The sequence below is a fragment of the Bubalus bubalis genome, chromosome 20, assembly GCF_019923935.1.
Source record: "Bubalus bubalis isolate 160015118507 breed Murrah chromosome 20, NDDB_SH_1, whole genome shotgun sequence".
Taxonomy (NCBI): domain Eukaryota; kingdom Metazoa; phylum Chordata; class Mammalia; order Artiodactyla; family Bovidae; genus Bubalus; species Bubalus bubalis.
The window spans coordinates 62229067-62244480 of NC_059176.1; the positions used below are offsets into that span (position 1 = coordinate 62229067).

Below are 15414 nucleotides of genomic sequence, written 5' to 3' on the forward strand. Positions count from 1 at the left end.
AGAGAACAGTTTATTCTGTAAAATGACTCACTTGCCAGAAGGACCATGCGACTAATGACTCTACTTCCCACAGCTGCTCAGCCCCTGTCAAGAGCATGAACTGCTGCTCTTGTAGCCTAAACAGCACCTCCCCCGCTGCCAACAGCCTTGATTTTGCTTGTTATGTATCAAGTAGCTGTTCTGGTTAAGCCTCTGCTCCTGGCTGCATAGAAGACCAGGGGCCTGCATAGGTCTGGGAGCCACACGCAGAAGCCTGAGTCTCCCCAGGCTCCCAGATGGGGACTCACTGGGGCTGAGGGTACCGTTGACAGACCATGAAGGTGTAGTTTTATTCTTGGGACAAAAACGACCGGAGATGTATTCAGAGATTAATAACATCCAACCATGCCCCTCTACAAAGCAAATTCTAGCAACAGTCTCTACCAACCTTCCGTTCTAGCCAGGTCTCTGAATGTGACAGACTTCCTATTGTTATTCCATATTCCTTCCCATCCTTTCTCTTCCCCACTCAGTCCTGTCCAGTCATCATAAGCCAGATGCAGCTGATAAACTTACAAGTGGAAAGGAAATATCACTGATATACAAAGAGCTTCTGTAAATAGGGGAAAACAGCGAATGACCCTATAGAAAAGTAGGCCTAAGATATGTAGAGTCACTTTACAGAGAAAGGAATGCAAGTGTCTCTTACCCATGTGAAAATACGTTCAAACTTGCTCATAAGAGAAAAGCAAATTAAAGCCATGCTAAGATCAGATTGGCAAAAATCCAGAAGTTTGACAACTAGTGTGCAAGGCTATAAGGCTGTCAAGCACTGTGAGACTTTGCTGGAGGGAACACAAGGTGGTACAACCCCAGTGGAGAGGAGTTTGGCAGACCCAGCAAGATGATGTACGTGCTGCTTCAGCCATCTGCAAAATTTCTGGAGGCTCTCCCAAAGGTACGCTGGCAAAAATAAGAAAAGATAGCTTCAGGAAGATGGGGAAAGTGTATAAGAAGCAGGGGTATGCCTTAATATATGTCACATATTTGTTTATGAAAATTGAAAGTGAAGGATAAATCATAAAACTAAAAAAATGGTTTCTTATGGAGGGGAGGGGGAAAGCAAAGCAACTAGACTTCTTTGAGTAAAGCTGTTCTGTGGATTTAACTCTGGAGCCATGTAACTTATTTTACATACTAATTAAAACAACACTAAATATTTTAAAAAAGGAATCCATAGAAATCATGAGTAAAGTTGAGTTAATGAGCCTAATGGTATGTCCAGTTGGTGAGACAACCACACAGAGAGGAACTGTGATGAGTAGTTTTGAAACACAACAAGTTACTGTAAGGACAAAAAGCAAAAGCAAAACAAAAATTAATATCTTAAACTTTTCAGTCATCAAGTTGTTTAAGGTGGAGTTAGTATTATTCTTCTGAGACTGTTGTGTGTAGAGTGTGGGATAAAGTGAAAGGTGCATTGAAGGCTATTCGGTTCAGTTCAGTTCAGTGCAGTCGCTCAGTCGTGTCCGACTCTTTGCGACCCCATGAACCGAAGCACGCCAGGCCTCCCTGTCCATCACCAACTCCCGGAGTTCACTCAGACTCATTACAGCATCTCAACCTCGAGGCATGTTCAGACGCCTCCTCAGGGACAGTATCACATGACAGCCTCTGCAAGGGCAGCAGTAAAGGCTCAGTTTTATAGATGAGACTGTGCACGGGGCTCTCAAGGCAAGAGTCCTGGAGTGGGTTGCCGTTCCCGTCTCCAGTGGACCACATTCCGTCAGAACTCTCCACCATGACCCATCCGCCTTGGGTGGCCCTACAAGGCATGGCTCTTAGTTTCATTGAGTTAGACAAGGCTGTGGTCCATGTGATCAGACTGGTTAGTTTTTCTGTGACTGTGGTTTTCAGTCTGTCTGCCCTCTGATGGAGAAGGATAAGAGGCTTATGGAAGCTTCCTGATGGGAGAGACTGACTGAGGGGGAAACTCGGTCTTGTTCTGATGGGTGGGCCATGCTCAGTAGATCTTTAATCCAATTTTCTGTTGATGGGCTGTGTTCCCTCCCTGTTGTTTGACCTGAAACCAAACTATGGTGGAGGTGATGAAGATAATGGCGACCTCCTTCAGAAGGTCCCGTGCAGGCCCTGCGGCGGTCAGTGCCCCCAACCCTGCGGCAGGCCACCGCAGACCCACGCCTCCACCGGAGACTCCTGGACACTCACGGGCAAGTCTGGGTCAGTCTCTTGTGGGGTCACTGCTCCCTTCTCATAGGTCCCGGTGCACACAAGGTTCTGATTGTGCCCTCCAAGAGTCTGTTTCCCCAGTCCTGTGTAAGTTCTGGTCACTCTAAGGTGGGGTTAATGGCGACCTTCTCCAAGAGGGCTTATGCCACACCCAAGTCTGCTGCACCCAGAGCCCCTGCCCCTGTGGCAGGCCCCTGCTGACCTGTACCTCCCCAGAAGACACTCAAACACTCAAAGGCAGGTCTGGCTCAGTCTCTGTGGGGTCCCTGGGTCCTGTGTGCACAAGATTTTGTTTGAGCCCTCCAAGCATCTCTGTTAGGTAATGGGGTTTGATTGTAAATGCAGTTTCGCCCTTCCTACTGTCTTTCTGGGGCTTCTCCTTTGCCCTTGGACGTGGGGTCTCTTTTTTTTGGTGGGATTCAACATTCTCCTGTTGATAGTTGTTCAGCAGTGAGTTGTAATTTTGGAGTTCTCGCAGGAGAAGAAGAGTCCACATCCTTCTACTCCGCCATCTTGTAGGAGTTTCACAGGGGCTTGAGCATAAACCTGAAGCCAGTCAGGAATTTCTGCAGTATGATAAGGATTTGCAGGTACCAGAAGGTACCAAATCATGAACTCCTTATTGCAAAATTAAGATTTAAACAGAACAAAGTAGGGAAAACCACTAGAACATTCAAGTATGACCTAAATCAAATCCCTTACAATTATAGAGTGGCAGTGACAAATAGATTCAAGGGATTCGATCTGATAGACAGAGCTCCTGAAGTACTATGGGCACAGGTTCGTGACATTGTACAGGAGGCAGTGATCAAGACCATCCCCAAGAAAAAAGAAATGCAAAAAGGCAAAATGGTTGTCTGAGGAGGCCTTACAAATAGCTGTGAAAAGAAGAGAAGCTAAAGGCAAAGGAGAAAAGGCAAGATATACCCATTTGAATGCAGAGTTCTAGGAGATAAGAAAGCTTTCCTCAGTGATTAATGTAATAGAGGAATTAATGAAATAGAGGAAAACAATAGAATGGGAAAGACTAGGGATCTCTTCAAGAAAATTAGAGATACCAGGGGAACATTGCATGCTAAGATTGGCACAATAAAGGACAGAAATGGTATGGACCTAACAGAAGCAGAAGATACTAAGAAGAGATGGCAAGAATACACAGAAGAACTGTACAAAAAAACATCTTCATGGCCCAGATAACCACGATGATGTGATCACCAACCTAGAGCCAGACATCCTGGAATGCAGAGTTAAGTGGGCATTAGGAAGCATTACTATGAACAAAGCTAGTGGAAGTGATAGAAATCCAGTTGAGCTATTTCAGATCCTAGAAGATGATGTTGTGAAAGTGCTGCACTCAATATGCCAGCAAATTTGGAAAACTCAGCAGTGGCCACAGGACTAGAAAAGGCCAGTTTTCATTCCAGTCCCAAAGAAAGGCAATGCCAAAGAATGTTCAAACTTCCACACAATTGCATTCATCTCACATTCTAGCAAAGTAATGCTCAAAAATTTTCCAAGTCAGGCTTCAACAGTGTGTGAATGGTGAACTTCCAGATGTTGAAGCTGGATTTAGAAAAGGCAGAGGAACCAGAGATCAAATTGCCATCTGTTGGATCATAGAAAAAGCAAGAGAGTTCCAGAAAAACATCTACTTCTACTTTATTGACTATGCTACAGCCTTTGGCTGTGTGGATCACAAGAAACTGTGGAAAATTCTTAAAGAGATGGGAATACCAGACCACCTGACCTGTATCCTGAGATATCTGTAATAAGGTCAAGAAGCAACAGTTAGAACTGCACATGGAACAACAGGCTGGTTCCAAATCGGGAAAGAAGTACATCAAGGCTGTATGTTGTCACCCTGCTTATTTAACTTCTATGCAGAGTACATCATGCAAAATACTAGACTGGATGAAGCACAAGGTGGGACCAAGATTTCAGGGAGAAATATCAATAACCTCAGATATGCCAATGACACCACACTTATGGCAGAAAGCGAAGAACTAAAGAGCCTCTTGATGAAAGTGAAAGTGGAGAGTGAAAAAGTTGGCTTAAAACTCAACTTTCAGAAAACTAAGATCATGGCATCCGGTCCCATCACTTCATGGCAAATAGATGGGAAAACAATGGAAACAGTGACAGACATTATTTTTGAGGGGGGGCTCCAGAATCACTGCAGATGGTGACTGCAGCCATGAAATTAATAGATGCTTGCTCCTTGGAAGAAAAGCTATGACCCATCTAGACAGCATATTAAAAAGCAGAGAGATTATTCTGCCAACAAAAGTCTGTATAGTCAAAGCTATAGTTTTTCTAGTAGTCATGTATGGATGTGAGAGTTGGACTATAAAGAAAGCTGAGCACCAAAGAATTGATGCTTTTGAACTGTGGTGTTGGAGAAGACTCTTGAGAGTCCCTTGGACTACAAGGAGATGCAACCAGTCAATCCTAAAGGAAACCTGAATATTCATTGGATGGACTGATGCTGAAGCTGAAACTCCAGTACTCTGGCTACCTGATGCGAAGAACTGACCCATTGGAAAAGACTCTGGTGCTGGAAAAGATTGAAGGCAGGAGGAGAAGGGGACAACAGAGGATGAGATGGTTGGATGGCATCACCGACTCGATGGACACAGGTTTGTGCAAGTTACGGGAGTTGGTGATGGACAGGGAGGCCTGGCGTGCTGCCGTCCATGCGGTCGCAAAGAGTCGGACATGACTGAGTGACTGAACTGAACTGAACTGCACTGGTAGATGAGACATTGAGGCTCTTGGAGTCAAAGTCATTTGCCCAAAGCCAAATGCCTGAGTTGGTGCTTTAGGGGCAAATGCAGAATTGAACTGTACCCACCAGGCTCCAAGTCTGTTCTCCTGATTGACTGTACCATGTGTTGTAACCTCCAAGTTGACCCTAGCAGTACCATCTCACCTGCCCACCCTCCACCTGCCCTGAGGACAATTACTCTGCATGGGTATTTCCTATCTGTGGTAGGACCAGGGCAGCACAGTGCTTGGCCAAAGGAAGGACTTGAAAAATGTTGGGGAAAAAAAAATGAATGAAAATAGAGAAAATTGCCTTCTTTTCTCTTTGGAAAAAACAGCTAGTAAGAGAAAATGAAGAAATGATTCTAAAGGAGAGTCAGGGTCCAAGAGACATTGAGATTTCTGTGTGTCAGGGGGTCTCCAAGACCACCCTCAAGCTGTTATGCTCACAGATGCAGTTGGGAAAAGGATCCCAGTTGAAATCAGCAAAGGGAAAGGTGCTTGGAGCAAAGACCAGGAGAGACCAGGCGCAGGCTCCTAAGTGGTGTCTCCCAGTGGAGCTGCCTGGAGCCATGGAGCTGCTCCAGCAATACCATGTGGCAACGGGTATGAAGTGTTGTCAACCTGGGAAGCTCATCGGAGTTTTGGTGTCCAAGATTCTTACTGGGGTCAATCACATAGGTTTGCGGTGCCTGCATGCCTGACATAAGCTACTCAGACTCCAGAGCAAAAACAGGTGTCCACCATAAATCACAGTGTTGGCATAAACTCTCATCAAACGAGCATGATGTGACCGAAGGCCACAGGCATATACAACTGCTCTAATCAGGCAGAACACCCCGAGGGCTCAGAGCTCTTTCTCCCAGGAGCCAGCCAAGGGCCAGTCCTGAAGACAGGTGTTTGTTGGCAATGTGCAGAGTTTGAGCAGCCCCTGCCTGCTAGGTTAACCCTTTCCTGCCCAACCTCCTAAGCAGAGATGAGAGGTGTGCAGGCCCATCCAACCTTTGTCCGCCAGTACTCCCTACATCAGAACTTTCTTGAGGACCCAAAATCATTTTCAAAATGATTTTGAAAATGCAAAGTTGCAAGTTTGCAAGTTGATCCATTGGAGCATGGCATGAAAATATCAGGGTTTTCATTTCTATTTTTTTTTAATTACCATTTAAAATTTACCAAAATAAAATTTACCATTTCAATCATTTTTAAGTGTACATTTCAGTAATGTTAAGTATATTCACATTGTTGTGCAACAGATTTCCAGAACTTTTCATCTCGCAAAACTAAAACTCTGTTGAACAACTCCCCATTTTCCTTCCCCCAAATCCCTGATTACTATTATTCTACTTTCTGTCTCTATGAATTTGACCACTTTAGATCCCTCATGGGCTTCCCTGATAGCTCAGTTGGTAAAGAATCTGCCTGCAATGCAGGAGATGCCAGTTTGATTCCTGGTTTGGGAAGATCCGCTGGAGAAGAGATAGGCTACCCACTCCAGTATTCTGGCCTGGAGAATTCCATGGACTGTATAGTCCATGGGGTCGCGAAGAGTCGGACACGACTGAGCAACTTTCACTTTCACTTTAGATCCCTCAGTTACATAGAATCATACAGTATGTCTTTTTGTGACTGGCTTGTTACACTCAGCATAGATTGTCCTCTAGACTCATCTATGTTGTAGCATGTGCCAGAAATTTCTTCCTTTTTAAGGCTGATTAATATTCTTCCATTGTTAGTATAGATCACATTTTGTTTATCTGTTCCTCCATCAGCGGACATTTGGGTTACTTCCATCTCTTGACTATTGTGAATAATGTTGCATCGAATATGAATATGCAAATAGCCCTTTGAGCTCTTGCTTTTTGATTCTTTTTGATAAGACTTAGGCTTGCTGGATCATCTGGTAATTCTATTTTTAATATTTTGAGGAATGTCCATACTGTTTTCCATAGCAGCTGCACCATTTTACCTTTCCACCAACTGTGCACAAAGGTTGCAATTTCTCCATATCTTTGCCAGCAATTGTTATTTTCTTATATTGGCCACCTAATGGGTGTGAATTTCTATTAGTCTATAAAAATCAAATTATCCTTGAACAATATTTCATAGCTGTACCAAAGCTAGCTTGACTTTGTACATCTGCAGGTCCCTAAACAGGCTTGATTTCCTGAAGGAAAAGGGAATTCATCACCCTTGGAGCAAGAGACACCATGGTGCTAAGCCCTCCATTTTTGAATCATTTTTAATTTATTATAAAGTATTTCAATTTCAGTCTGAATTTGGCAATGAGGAGTTCATGATCTGAGCCACAGTCAGCTCCCGGTCTTGTTTTTGCTGACTGTATAGAGCTTCTCCATCTATGGCTTCAAAGAATATAATCAATCTGATTTCAGTGTTGACCATCTGGTGATGTCCATGTGTAGCATCTTCTCTTGTGTTGTTGGACGAGGGTGTTTGCTATGACCAGTGTGTTCTCTTGGCAAAATTCTATTAGCCTTTGCCCTGCTTCATTCTGTACTCCAGGACCAAATTTGCCTGTTACTCCAGGTGATTCTTGACTTCCTACTTTTGTATTCCAGTCCCCTATAATGAAAAGGACATCTTTTTGGGTGTTTATTCTAGAACATCTTGTAGGTCTTAATTCAGACTCAAAGTGAAGAAAGTAGGGAAAACCACTAGACCATTCAGGTATGACCTAAGTCAAATCCCTTATGATTATACAGTGGAAGTGACAAATAGTTTCAAGGGCTTAGATCTGATAGACAGAACTCCTGAAGAACCATGGACAGAGGTTTGTGGCATTGTACAGGAGGCAGTGATCAAGACCATCCCCAAGAAAAAGAAATGCAAAAAGGCAAAATGGTTGTCTGAGGACACCTTACAAATAGGTATGAAAAGAAGAAAAGGAAAGATATACCCATTTGAATGTAAAGTTCCAAAGAATAGCAAGGAGAGAGAAGAAAGCCTTCCTCAGTGATCAATGCAAAGAAATAGAGGAAAACAATAGAATGAGAGAAGACTAGTGATCTTTTCAAGAAAATTAGAGATACCAAGGGGACATTTCATGCAAAGATGAGCACAATAAAGGACAGAAATGGTATGGACCTAACAGAAGCAGAAAATATGAAGAAAAGGTGGCAAGAATACAGAGAAGAAATATACAGAAAAGATCTTCATGACCCAGATAACCACAATGGTATGATCACTCACCTACAACCAGACATCCTGGAATGTGAAGTCAAATGGGCCTTAGGAAGCATCACTATGAGCAAAGCTAATGGAGGTGATGGAATTCCAGTTGAGCTATTTCAAATCCTAAAGGATGATGCTGTGAAAGTGCTGCACTCAACCTGCCAGCAAATTTGGAAAACTCAGCAGTGGCTACAGGACTGGAAAAGGCCAGTTTTCTTTCCAATCCCAAAGAAAGGCAATGCCAAAGAATCTTCAAACTACAGCACAATTGCGCTCATCTCACACGCTAGTAAAGTAATGCTCAAATTTCTCCAAGCCAGGCTTCAACAGTACATGAACTGTGAACTTCCAGATGTTCAAGCTGGATTTAGAAAAGGCAGAGGAACCAGAGATCAAATTGCCGACATTCAGTGGATCCTTGAAAGAGCAAGAGAGTTCCAGAAAAACATCTACTTGTCTTTATTGACTATGCCAAAGCCTTTGACTGTGTGGATCACAAGAAACTGTGGAAAATTCTTAAAGAGATGGGAATACCAGACCACCTGACCTGCCTCCTGAGAAATCTGCAATAAGGTCAAGAAGCAACAGTTAGAACTGGACATTGAACAACAGACTGGTTCCAAATAGGGAAAGGAGTACGTCAAGGCTGTATATTGTCACCCTGCTTATTTAACGTCTATGCAGAGAACATCATGAGAAACGCTGGGCTGAATGAAGCACAAGCTGGAGTCAAGATTGCCAGGAGAAATATCAATAACCTCAGATATGCAGATGACACCACCCTTATGGCAGAAAGTGAAGAAGAACTAAAGAGCCTCTTGATGAAAGTGAAAGAGGAGAGTGAAAAAGTTGGCTTAAAACTCAACTTTCAGAAAACTAAGATCATGGCATCTGGTCCCATCACTTCATGGCAAATAGGTGGGGAAACAGTGGAAACAGTGTCAGACTTTATTTTGGGGGGCTCCAGAATCACCGCAGATGTTGACTGAAGCCATGAAATTAAAAGATGCTTGCTCCTTGGAAGAAAAGTTAAGACTAACCTAGACAGCATGTTAAAAAGTAGAGACATTACTTTGTTGACAAAGGTCCATCTATCTAGTCAAGACTATGGTTTTCCCAGTGGTCATGTATGAATGTGAGAGTTGGACTATAAAGAAAGCTGAGCACCGAAGAATTGATGCTTTTGAACTGTGATGTCAGAGAAGACTCTTAGAGTCCGTTGAACTGCAAGGAGATCCAACCAGTCCATCCTAAAAGAGATCAGTCCTGAATATTCATTGGAAGGACTGATGCTGAAGCTGAAACTCCAATACTTTGGCCACCTGATGCGAAGAATTGAGTCATTTGAAAAGACCCTGATGCTGGGAAAGATTGAAGGCAGTAGAAGGGGATGACAGAGGATAAGATATTTGGATGGCATCACCAACTCAATGGACATGAGTTTGAGAGAGCTCTGGGTGTTTGTGATGGACAGGGAAGCCTGGCGTGCTGCAGTCCATGGGGTTGCAGAATCGGACACGACTGAGCGACTAAACTGACTGATAAAGTGTTTTGCTTCAGTTAATGTGTTTCAAAATTAATATTATCCAGTTTTAATTAAACTAAGCCTCAAATTATGATCAAGGAATCCTTACAAAAAGGATCTTCAAGAAACCCACAGATACAGAATAATATGATGCAAACCTGAACACATATGAAAACAGCCAAGTGATCCTTTATCTAACCTCATCTGAGTTCTCTGCCAGTCACATTGTGATGTAAAAACAGTAACAGTCTCATAAGAAATTGGCCAAAAAGGGAAGAATTAAGGGAACCATTATAAATACAGATTTACATATACTTGTATGTAAAATGAACATGAACAGTGAAGCCCACATGAAAAATGTATCATGCCTTGAGACATGAAGATACCAGCTAATGATAGTGTGTGTGGGTGTGTGTGTGTGGGTGTGTGTGCATGCATGTGTGCATACTAAAATCTTTTCATCAATAGTGGCATGTGGTCAAAAATATTTTGGGACACCTGCTCTAAGCTGAGGATCAAGAATTACTGGGTTACTGTTGTTCATTACTGGACTTTTGGAGGAATAACCAAAGGATATTGGGCATAGGCTGGACATTTGTCAAACATGGAGAGCCGAACTCCATGGTTTTGTTAAGGAAAAGAGTGTGACCCGGAAACAATCCTAAGATTTTCCAAGCCCTTGGTGAGAGCTGTGGTCAGCCCTAAGCAGCTGACCCCACTGTTGTGGCCGCCTCTCCTTTGTGAGGGCCTCTGGAACGGCTCCCTTCTTTTAAACTCACCCTCAGTTTCCTTATCTGTAAAATGGTGACAAGGTTAGGGGGCTGGGGCGAGGTGTTGGGCATACTGCCTGCAGATAGCAAGGGTGCTGCTGGGGCAGCTGGTCTGATGATCAGCCAGACTATTTGTTAAGCTTTTAGAACCGGAAAAATACTACATACACCTTAAAAATGTTACGACAAATATAGACAGAAATGAGAATCTCCCCTAATTCTCCTCGTTGTCAGTACGCTCCTATTTCCATAAATGGCTGCAGGAAACAGTCTGAGATCCTTATTTTTAAACTGGTTTCTTTTCATGGGTTTTCCTGTGCCAACTCATTCTTTGTAAAATCGTTTAGAATAGCTGCATTATGCTCCACTGTTGGCTGTCCTGTACTTAATACGTCAGACCCCCGGTCACCTCCATGCTTCTTCCTGTGCCTGGTGAGCCCCTCCCAGGTCTGCCCCTCGTTTCTGTGTTCATGGGGCACCTCCAGCCTAGATGGGGTTGGAGGGAGCATGGGCCCGGATCTCCAGGACCAGCCGATGGCTCCCAGGTTCCTTCCAACCCTGCAGGTCAAGAAGAACCGGATATCGCTTCCTCTTCCATGGTCAGCCCACAGACACGCACACACAGGGACACAAGACCCTCACCCAGAGCCCAGCACAGAGGCCCCAGGAGGGTCTCTGCCATATCCACATCTGATGCCTGATGGACGAGTGAGCGAGAGAAGGAGGGAAGGAGAAGGGAAAAAAGGGGGGAGGGAGGGAGAGAGAGGGCAGAAGGAAGGAAGTAGGGAGGGAAGAAGGGAGGAGGGAAGGCTGTTTGCACACACCTCCAAGCTCCCACTCCTTAATTTCTTTCCCTTGAACACTCTTGCTAGTCCTCCAAGCTCAGATCAGAAGCCCCTCTGGGCAGTCCTCTTAGGCTGTAACTCCACGTGGATGGTCTTGCTTAACTTTCACAGCAGCCCTTGTGAGGAAGGTCCTGTTTTTACTACATTTTGCAGATCAGGAAACTGAGGCTTGGCAAGTTTCAATAATTTGCCCAAACAGTGAAAGACTTTATTTTCTTGGGCTCCCAAATCACTACAGACAGTGACTGAAGCCATGAAATTAAAAGATGCTTGCTGAGTGCCAAAGAATTGATGCTTTTGAATTGTGGTGTTAGAGGACTCTTGAGAGTCCCTTGGACTGCAAGGAGATCTAACCAGTCAATCCAAAGGAAATCAGTCCTGAATATTCATTGGAAAGACTGATGCTGAAGCTGAAACTCCAATACTTTGGCCACCTGATGCGAAGAACTGACTTATTGGAAAAGACCCTGATGCTGGGAAAGATTGAGGCGGGAGGAGAAGGGGACGACAGAGGATGAGATGGTTGGATGGCATCACCAACTCAAGGAAATGAGTTTGAGCAAGTTCCATGAGTTGGTGATGGACTGGGTAGCCTGGCATGTTGCAGTCCATGGGGTCGCAAAGAGTCAGACACAACTGAGCAACTGAACTGAACTGAACTGAGCTCCTTGGAAGAAAAGCTATGATGAACCTAGACAGCATATTAAAAAGTAGAGACATCACTTTGCCGACAAAGGTCCATATAGTCAAATCTATGGCTTTTCCAGTAGTCATGTATGGATGTGAGAGTTGGACCATAAAGAAGGCTGAGCGCCAAAGAATTGATGCTTTCAAATTGTGCTGGAGAAGAGTCTTGCGAGTCCCTTGGACTGAAAGAGATCCAACCAATCAATCCTAAAGGAAATCAACCCTGAGTATTCGTTGGAAGGACTGATGCTGAAGCTGAAGCTCAATACTTTGGCCACATGATGTGAAGAGCTGACTCAAAAGACCCTGATGCTGGGAAAGATTGAGGGCAGGAGGAGAAGGGGATGACAGAGGATGAGATGGCTGGATGGCATCACCAACTCAGTGGACATGAATTTGAGCAAACTCTGGGAGATACTAAAGGATAGGGAAGCCTGGTGTGCTGCCATGGGTTGTAAAGAGTCGGACAAGACTAAGCAGCTGAGCAACAAACACACATAGGAAGATGAAGACATGGAGTCTAAGCTCCTTCCTAACGGCCTAATAATTGAAGGTCCTCAGAATTCCACAGCCCAGTGTGGCCCAACACAGCCCTTGGAACCAGAACCAGGAGTCTTGCCATCACTTCCCATTCCTATACTCCATCTCCTCTGAGAATGTGAACCTCCCAGACAGCCCATGCTCTAGCAGAGGACCACATTGCAAGCACTCGAGAAGTTTGAATGAAGAAATCCTTTCCTGCTTCATGGTACTAGCCACAGACTCCCATTAGATGAGAGAAGACTCAGATTGTGGAAAAAGAGCAACCATTCTGCAGCACCAGCTGGTGCCACAGCCTTGGTGGATTTGAAAAAAATTCAGAGAGCAACTGAGTTCTCTTTGTTAAATCTCCATGTGTTCCTGGCAACCAGATTTTGGACAACATGGAGGCAGGAAGAAGTGGGTGGAAGAGGCAGAAGGTGGGGCTCCCTTATTCCCAAGGGCCTTTGTGACTGGTGGCGTTCAGGCTTTTTGAAGGATCGGCGGCCTGGCACAGGCTCTCAGCTCCCTGTGGAGCCTGGTGATTCCTCTGGCGAGAGCAGTACCCTGAATTCCACTTTGGTAAGAGTTATACCAGGCTTTGTCCTTGGCCCCTTGAGCACAAAACACTCTGCAATTCTAGCTGAGAAAGTGTGCCAGTCTGCAAGGTACAAACCCCTGGCTCTCTCTGCATAGAACTGACGCTCTCTTTGCTAAAACTACCAACCCTCCTTGGCAGAAAGGGTGGTAGCAACCAGTTGCCTGCCGTCTGCTTATGCAGAATATTCTACTCTCTGCTTCTGAAAGGCTAAAAGTAATCAAATTCTAATAAATATTACTTTTAAAAAATCCCTCTTGCATGACTTTCTCCAATTAATATGGACTAATTATACATATTGGGCCTTCATATAAAGCCCCAATTATGTGACAGATACTGTGCTGGGCACTTTTTGTGAATCATTTAAAATTTGTGAAAGCACCTCCAACTTTTATTTATGCCCATTTCACAGATGAGAAAACAGAGGTGCACCAAAGCTAAATAAGATGCCCACATTTGCCCAATGAAAGGTGGCAGGACTTTCCTGGTGGCACAGTGGGTAGGGATCCACCTGCCAGTGTCCCCTGACATGGGTTCAATCCCCGGTCTGGGAAAATCCCACATGCTGTGGAGCACCTCTGCCAATGCACCATGACTACGGAGCCTGAGCTCTGGAGCCCATGAGCAGCAATTACCAAGCCCGTGTGCTGCAATTACTGACGCCTCCATGCCTAGAGACTGTGTTCCACGACAAGAGAAGCCCCCAGTCTCTGCAACTAAAGCCCGAGCACAGCAACAAAGACCTATTGTAGCCAAAAAAAAAAAAAAAAAAAAAAAAAGGATGGCAGAGCCAGGTCTCAAACCTGCATCTTTGTGACTCCAAAGTCCGTGCCCTTTGGAGTCTCACTTTAGTGGGGTCTCACTTTGCATGTGCCCCCTTCTGCCCTGTAGCCTCTTCATTCCAGGCTTAGGCTGCTGATGACCACCAGCTTGGTTTAGTCTTTGTAAAATGCTATTGTCTGCCATGGGTCACAGTGTAGATGGCCCAGGACACCGTGTGTGTGTGTGTGTGTGTGTGTGTATGTGTGTGTGTGTGCAGGTGTTAGAGAGAACACATGCTTGAGGGAGCCGAGCGTCCATATGAGACAGTGCCTGGAGACTCTTTGCGTGATTGCAGGTTGGAGAGAGTTCCTCAGATTCCCAAATCAGTTTCTGACTTCAGTCCCGGGTTGTCTGTGTCACTTTCAAGAGTTATAATGAGCTGGATGCATGAACTGGCAGGTATCTGAAACTCAACCAGGACTTATCTCGTTACCAGCTGGAAGCTCCCCTGTATTAGTCAGCTTAGGCTGCTATAACAAAATTCTGCAGGCTAAGTAGTTTAAACAACATGCATGCATTTCTCACAGAGAAGTAAATGAAGTCTAAGATCAAGGTGCCAACAGATTTGGTTCCTGGTGAGAACTTTCTTTCTGACTTAAAGATGAGTATCTTCTGGCTGTGTCCTGCCTCAAATGGCAAAGAAAGAAAGGCTCTGGCCTCTCTTCTTCTTATAAGAGTGTTAGTCCCATTATGTGGGCTTCCGAGGTGGCTCAGAGGTAAAGAATCTGCCTGCCAATGCAGGAGACCCAGGAGATGCAGATTCGACCCCTAGGTCAGGAAGATCCCCTGGATGAGGCCATGGCAAACCACTCCAGTATTCTTGCCTGGAGAATCCCATGGACAGAGGAGCTGGTGAGCTAGAGGCCATTGGGTTGCAAAGAGTCGGACACACCTGACCTAGTATGTGTGCATACATGCATGAAATCCCATCATGCATGACCCTACCCTCATGACTTCATCTAAACCGTAGGGTTTCAACATATGAATTTGGGTCGGGGACATATTTTAGTCCATAGCTCCCTCTCCCAATACCAGTACAGCTGACCACAAAACCTAGTGATCTCTGGATGACTGAAGACTTCCCAGAGCCATCCAGGCAGCCTGGCCAAGGCCCCAGGAGGCCTGTAGCCCATGAGGTGTAGTTACCTTCCTGTCTAACCTCTGTCCTCAGTGGGGGGTGTCTGTTGGCTCCATCTGTTGCTCCTCTTGCTCAAAGGACTCCAGGGGAACCAGCAAGCCCCTGGACTTCCAGCCCCACAGTATGGGTGGCAGTGGTCACCTCTTTCCAGGGGACACTGGCTGCTCCTTAGCAGAGTCCCTGGAGCTGGTGACATGGCAGACCTGCCAAGGTGCCAGCTCCCCATGTTGGGACAACTGGGAGGGAAAGAGGTAGAGGGTGACACGCTAGTTAGGAAAAGAAAATGCATCAGGAGGATCCTGGAGGATAATTCCATGGTAATCCTTGAA

The 15414-nt window shown here is 45.0% G+C and overlaps 1 protein-coding gene across 4 annotated transcripts in view; it reads left to right on the forward strand.

Moving 5' to 3' along the window:
* PGPEP1L (pyroglutamyl-peptidase I like) overlaps positions 1–15414 on the forward strand; it is an 81273-nt gene that overhangs the window by 41052 nt on the left and 24807 nt on the right. The window lies entirely within an intron of this gene.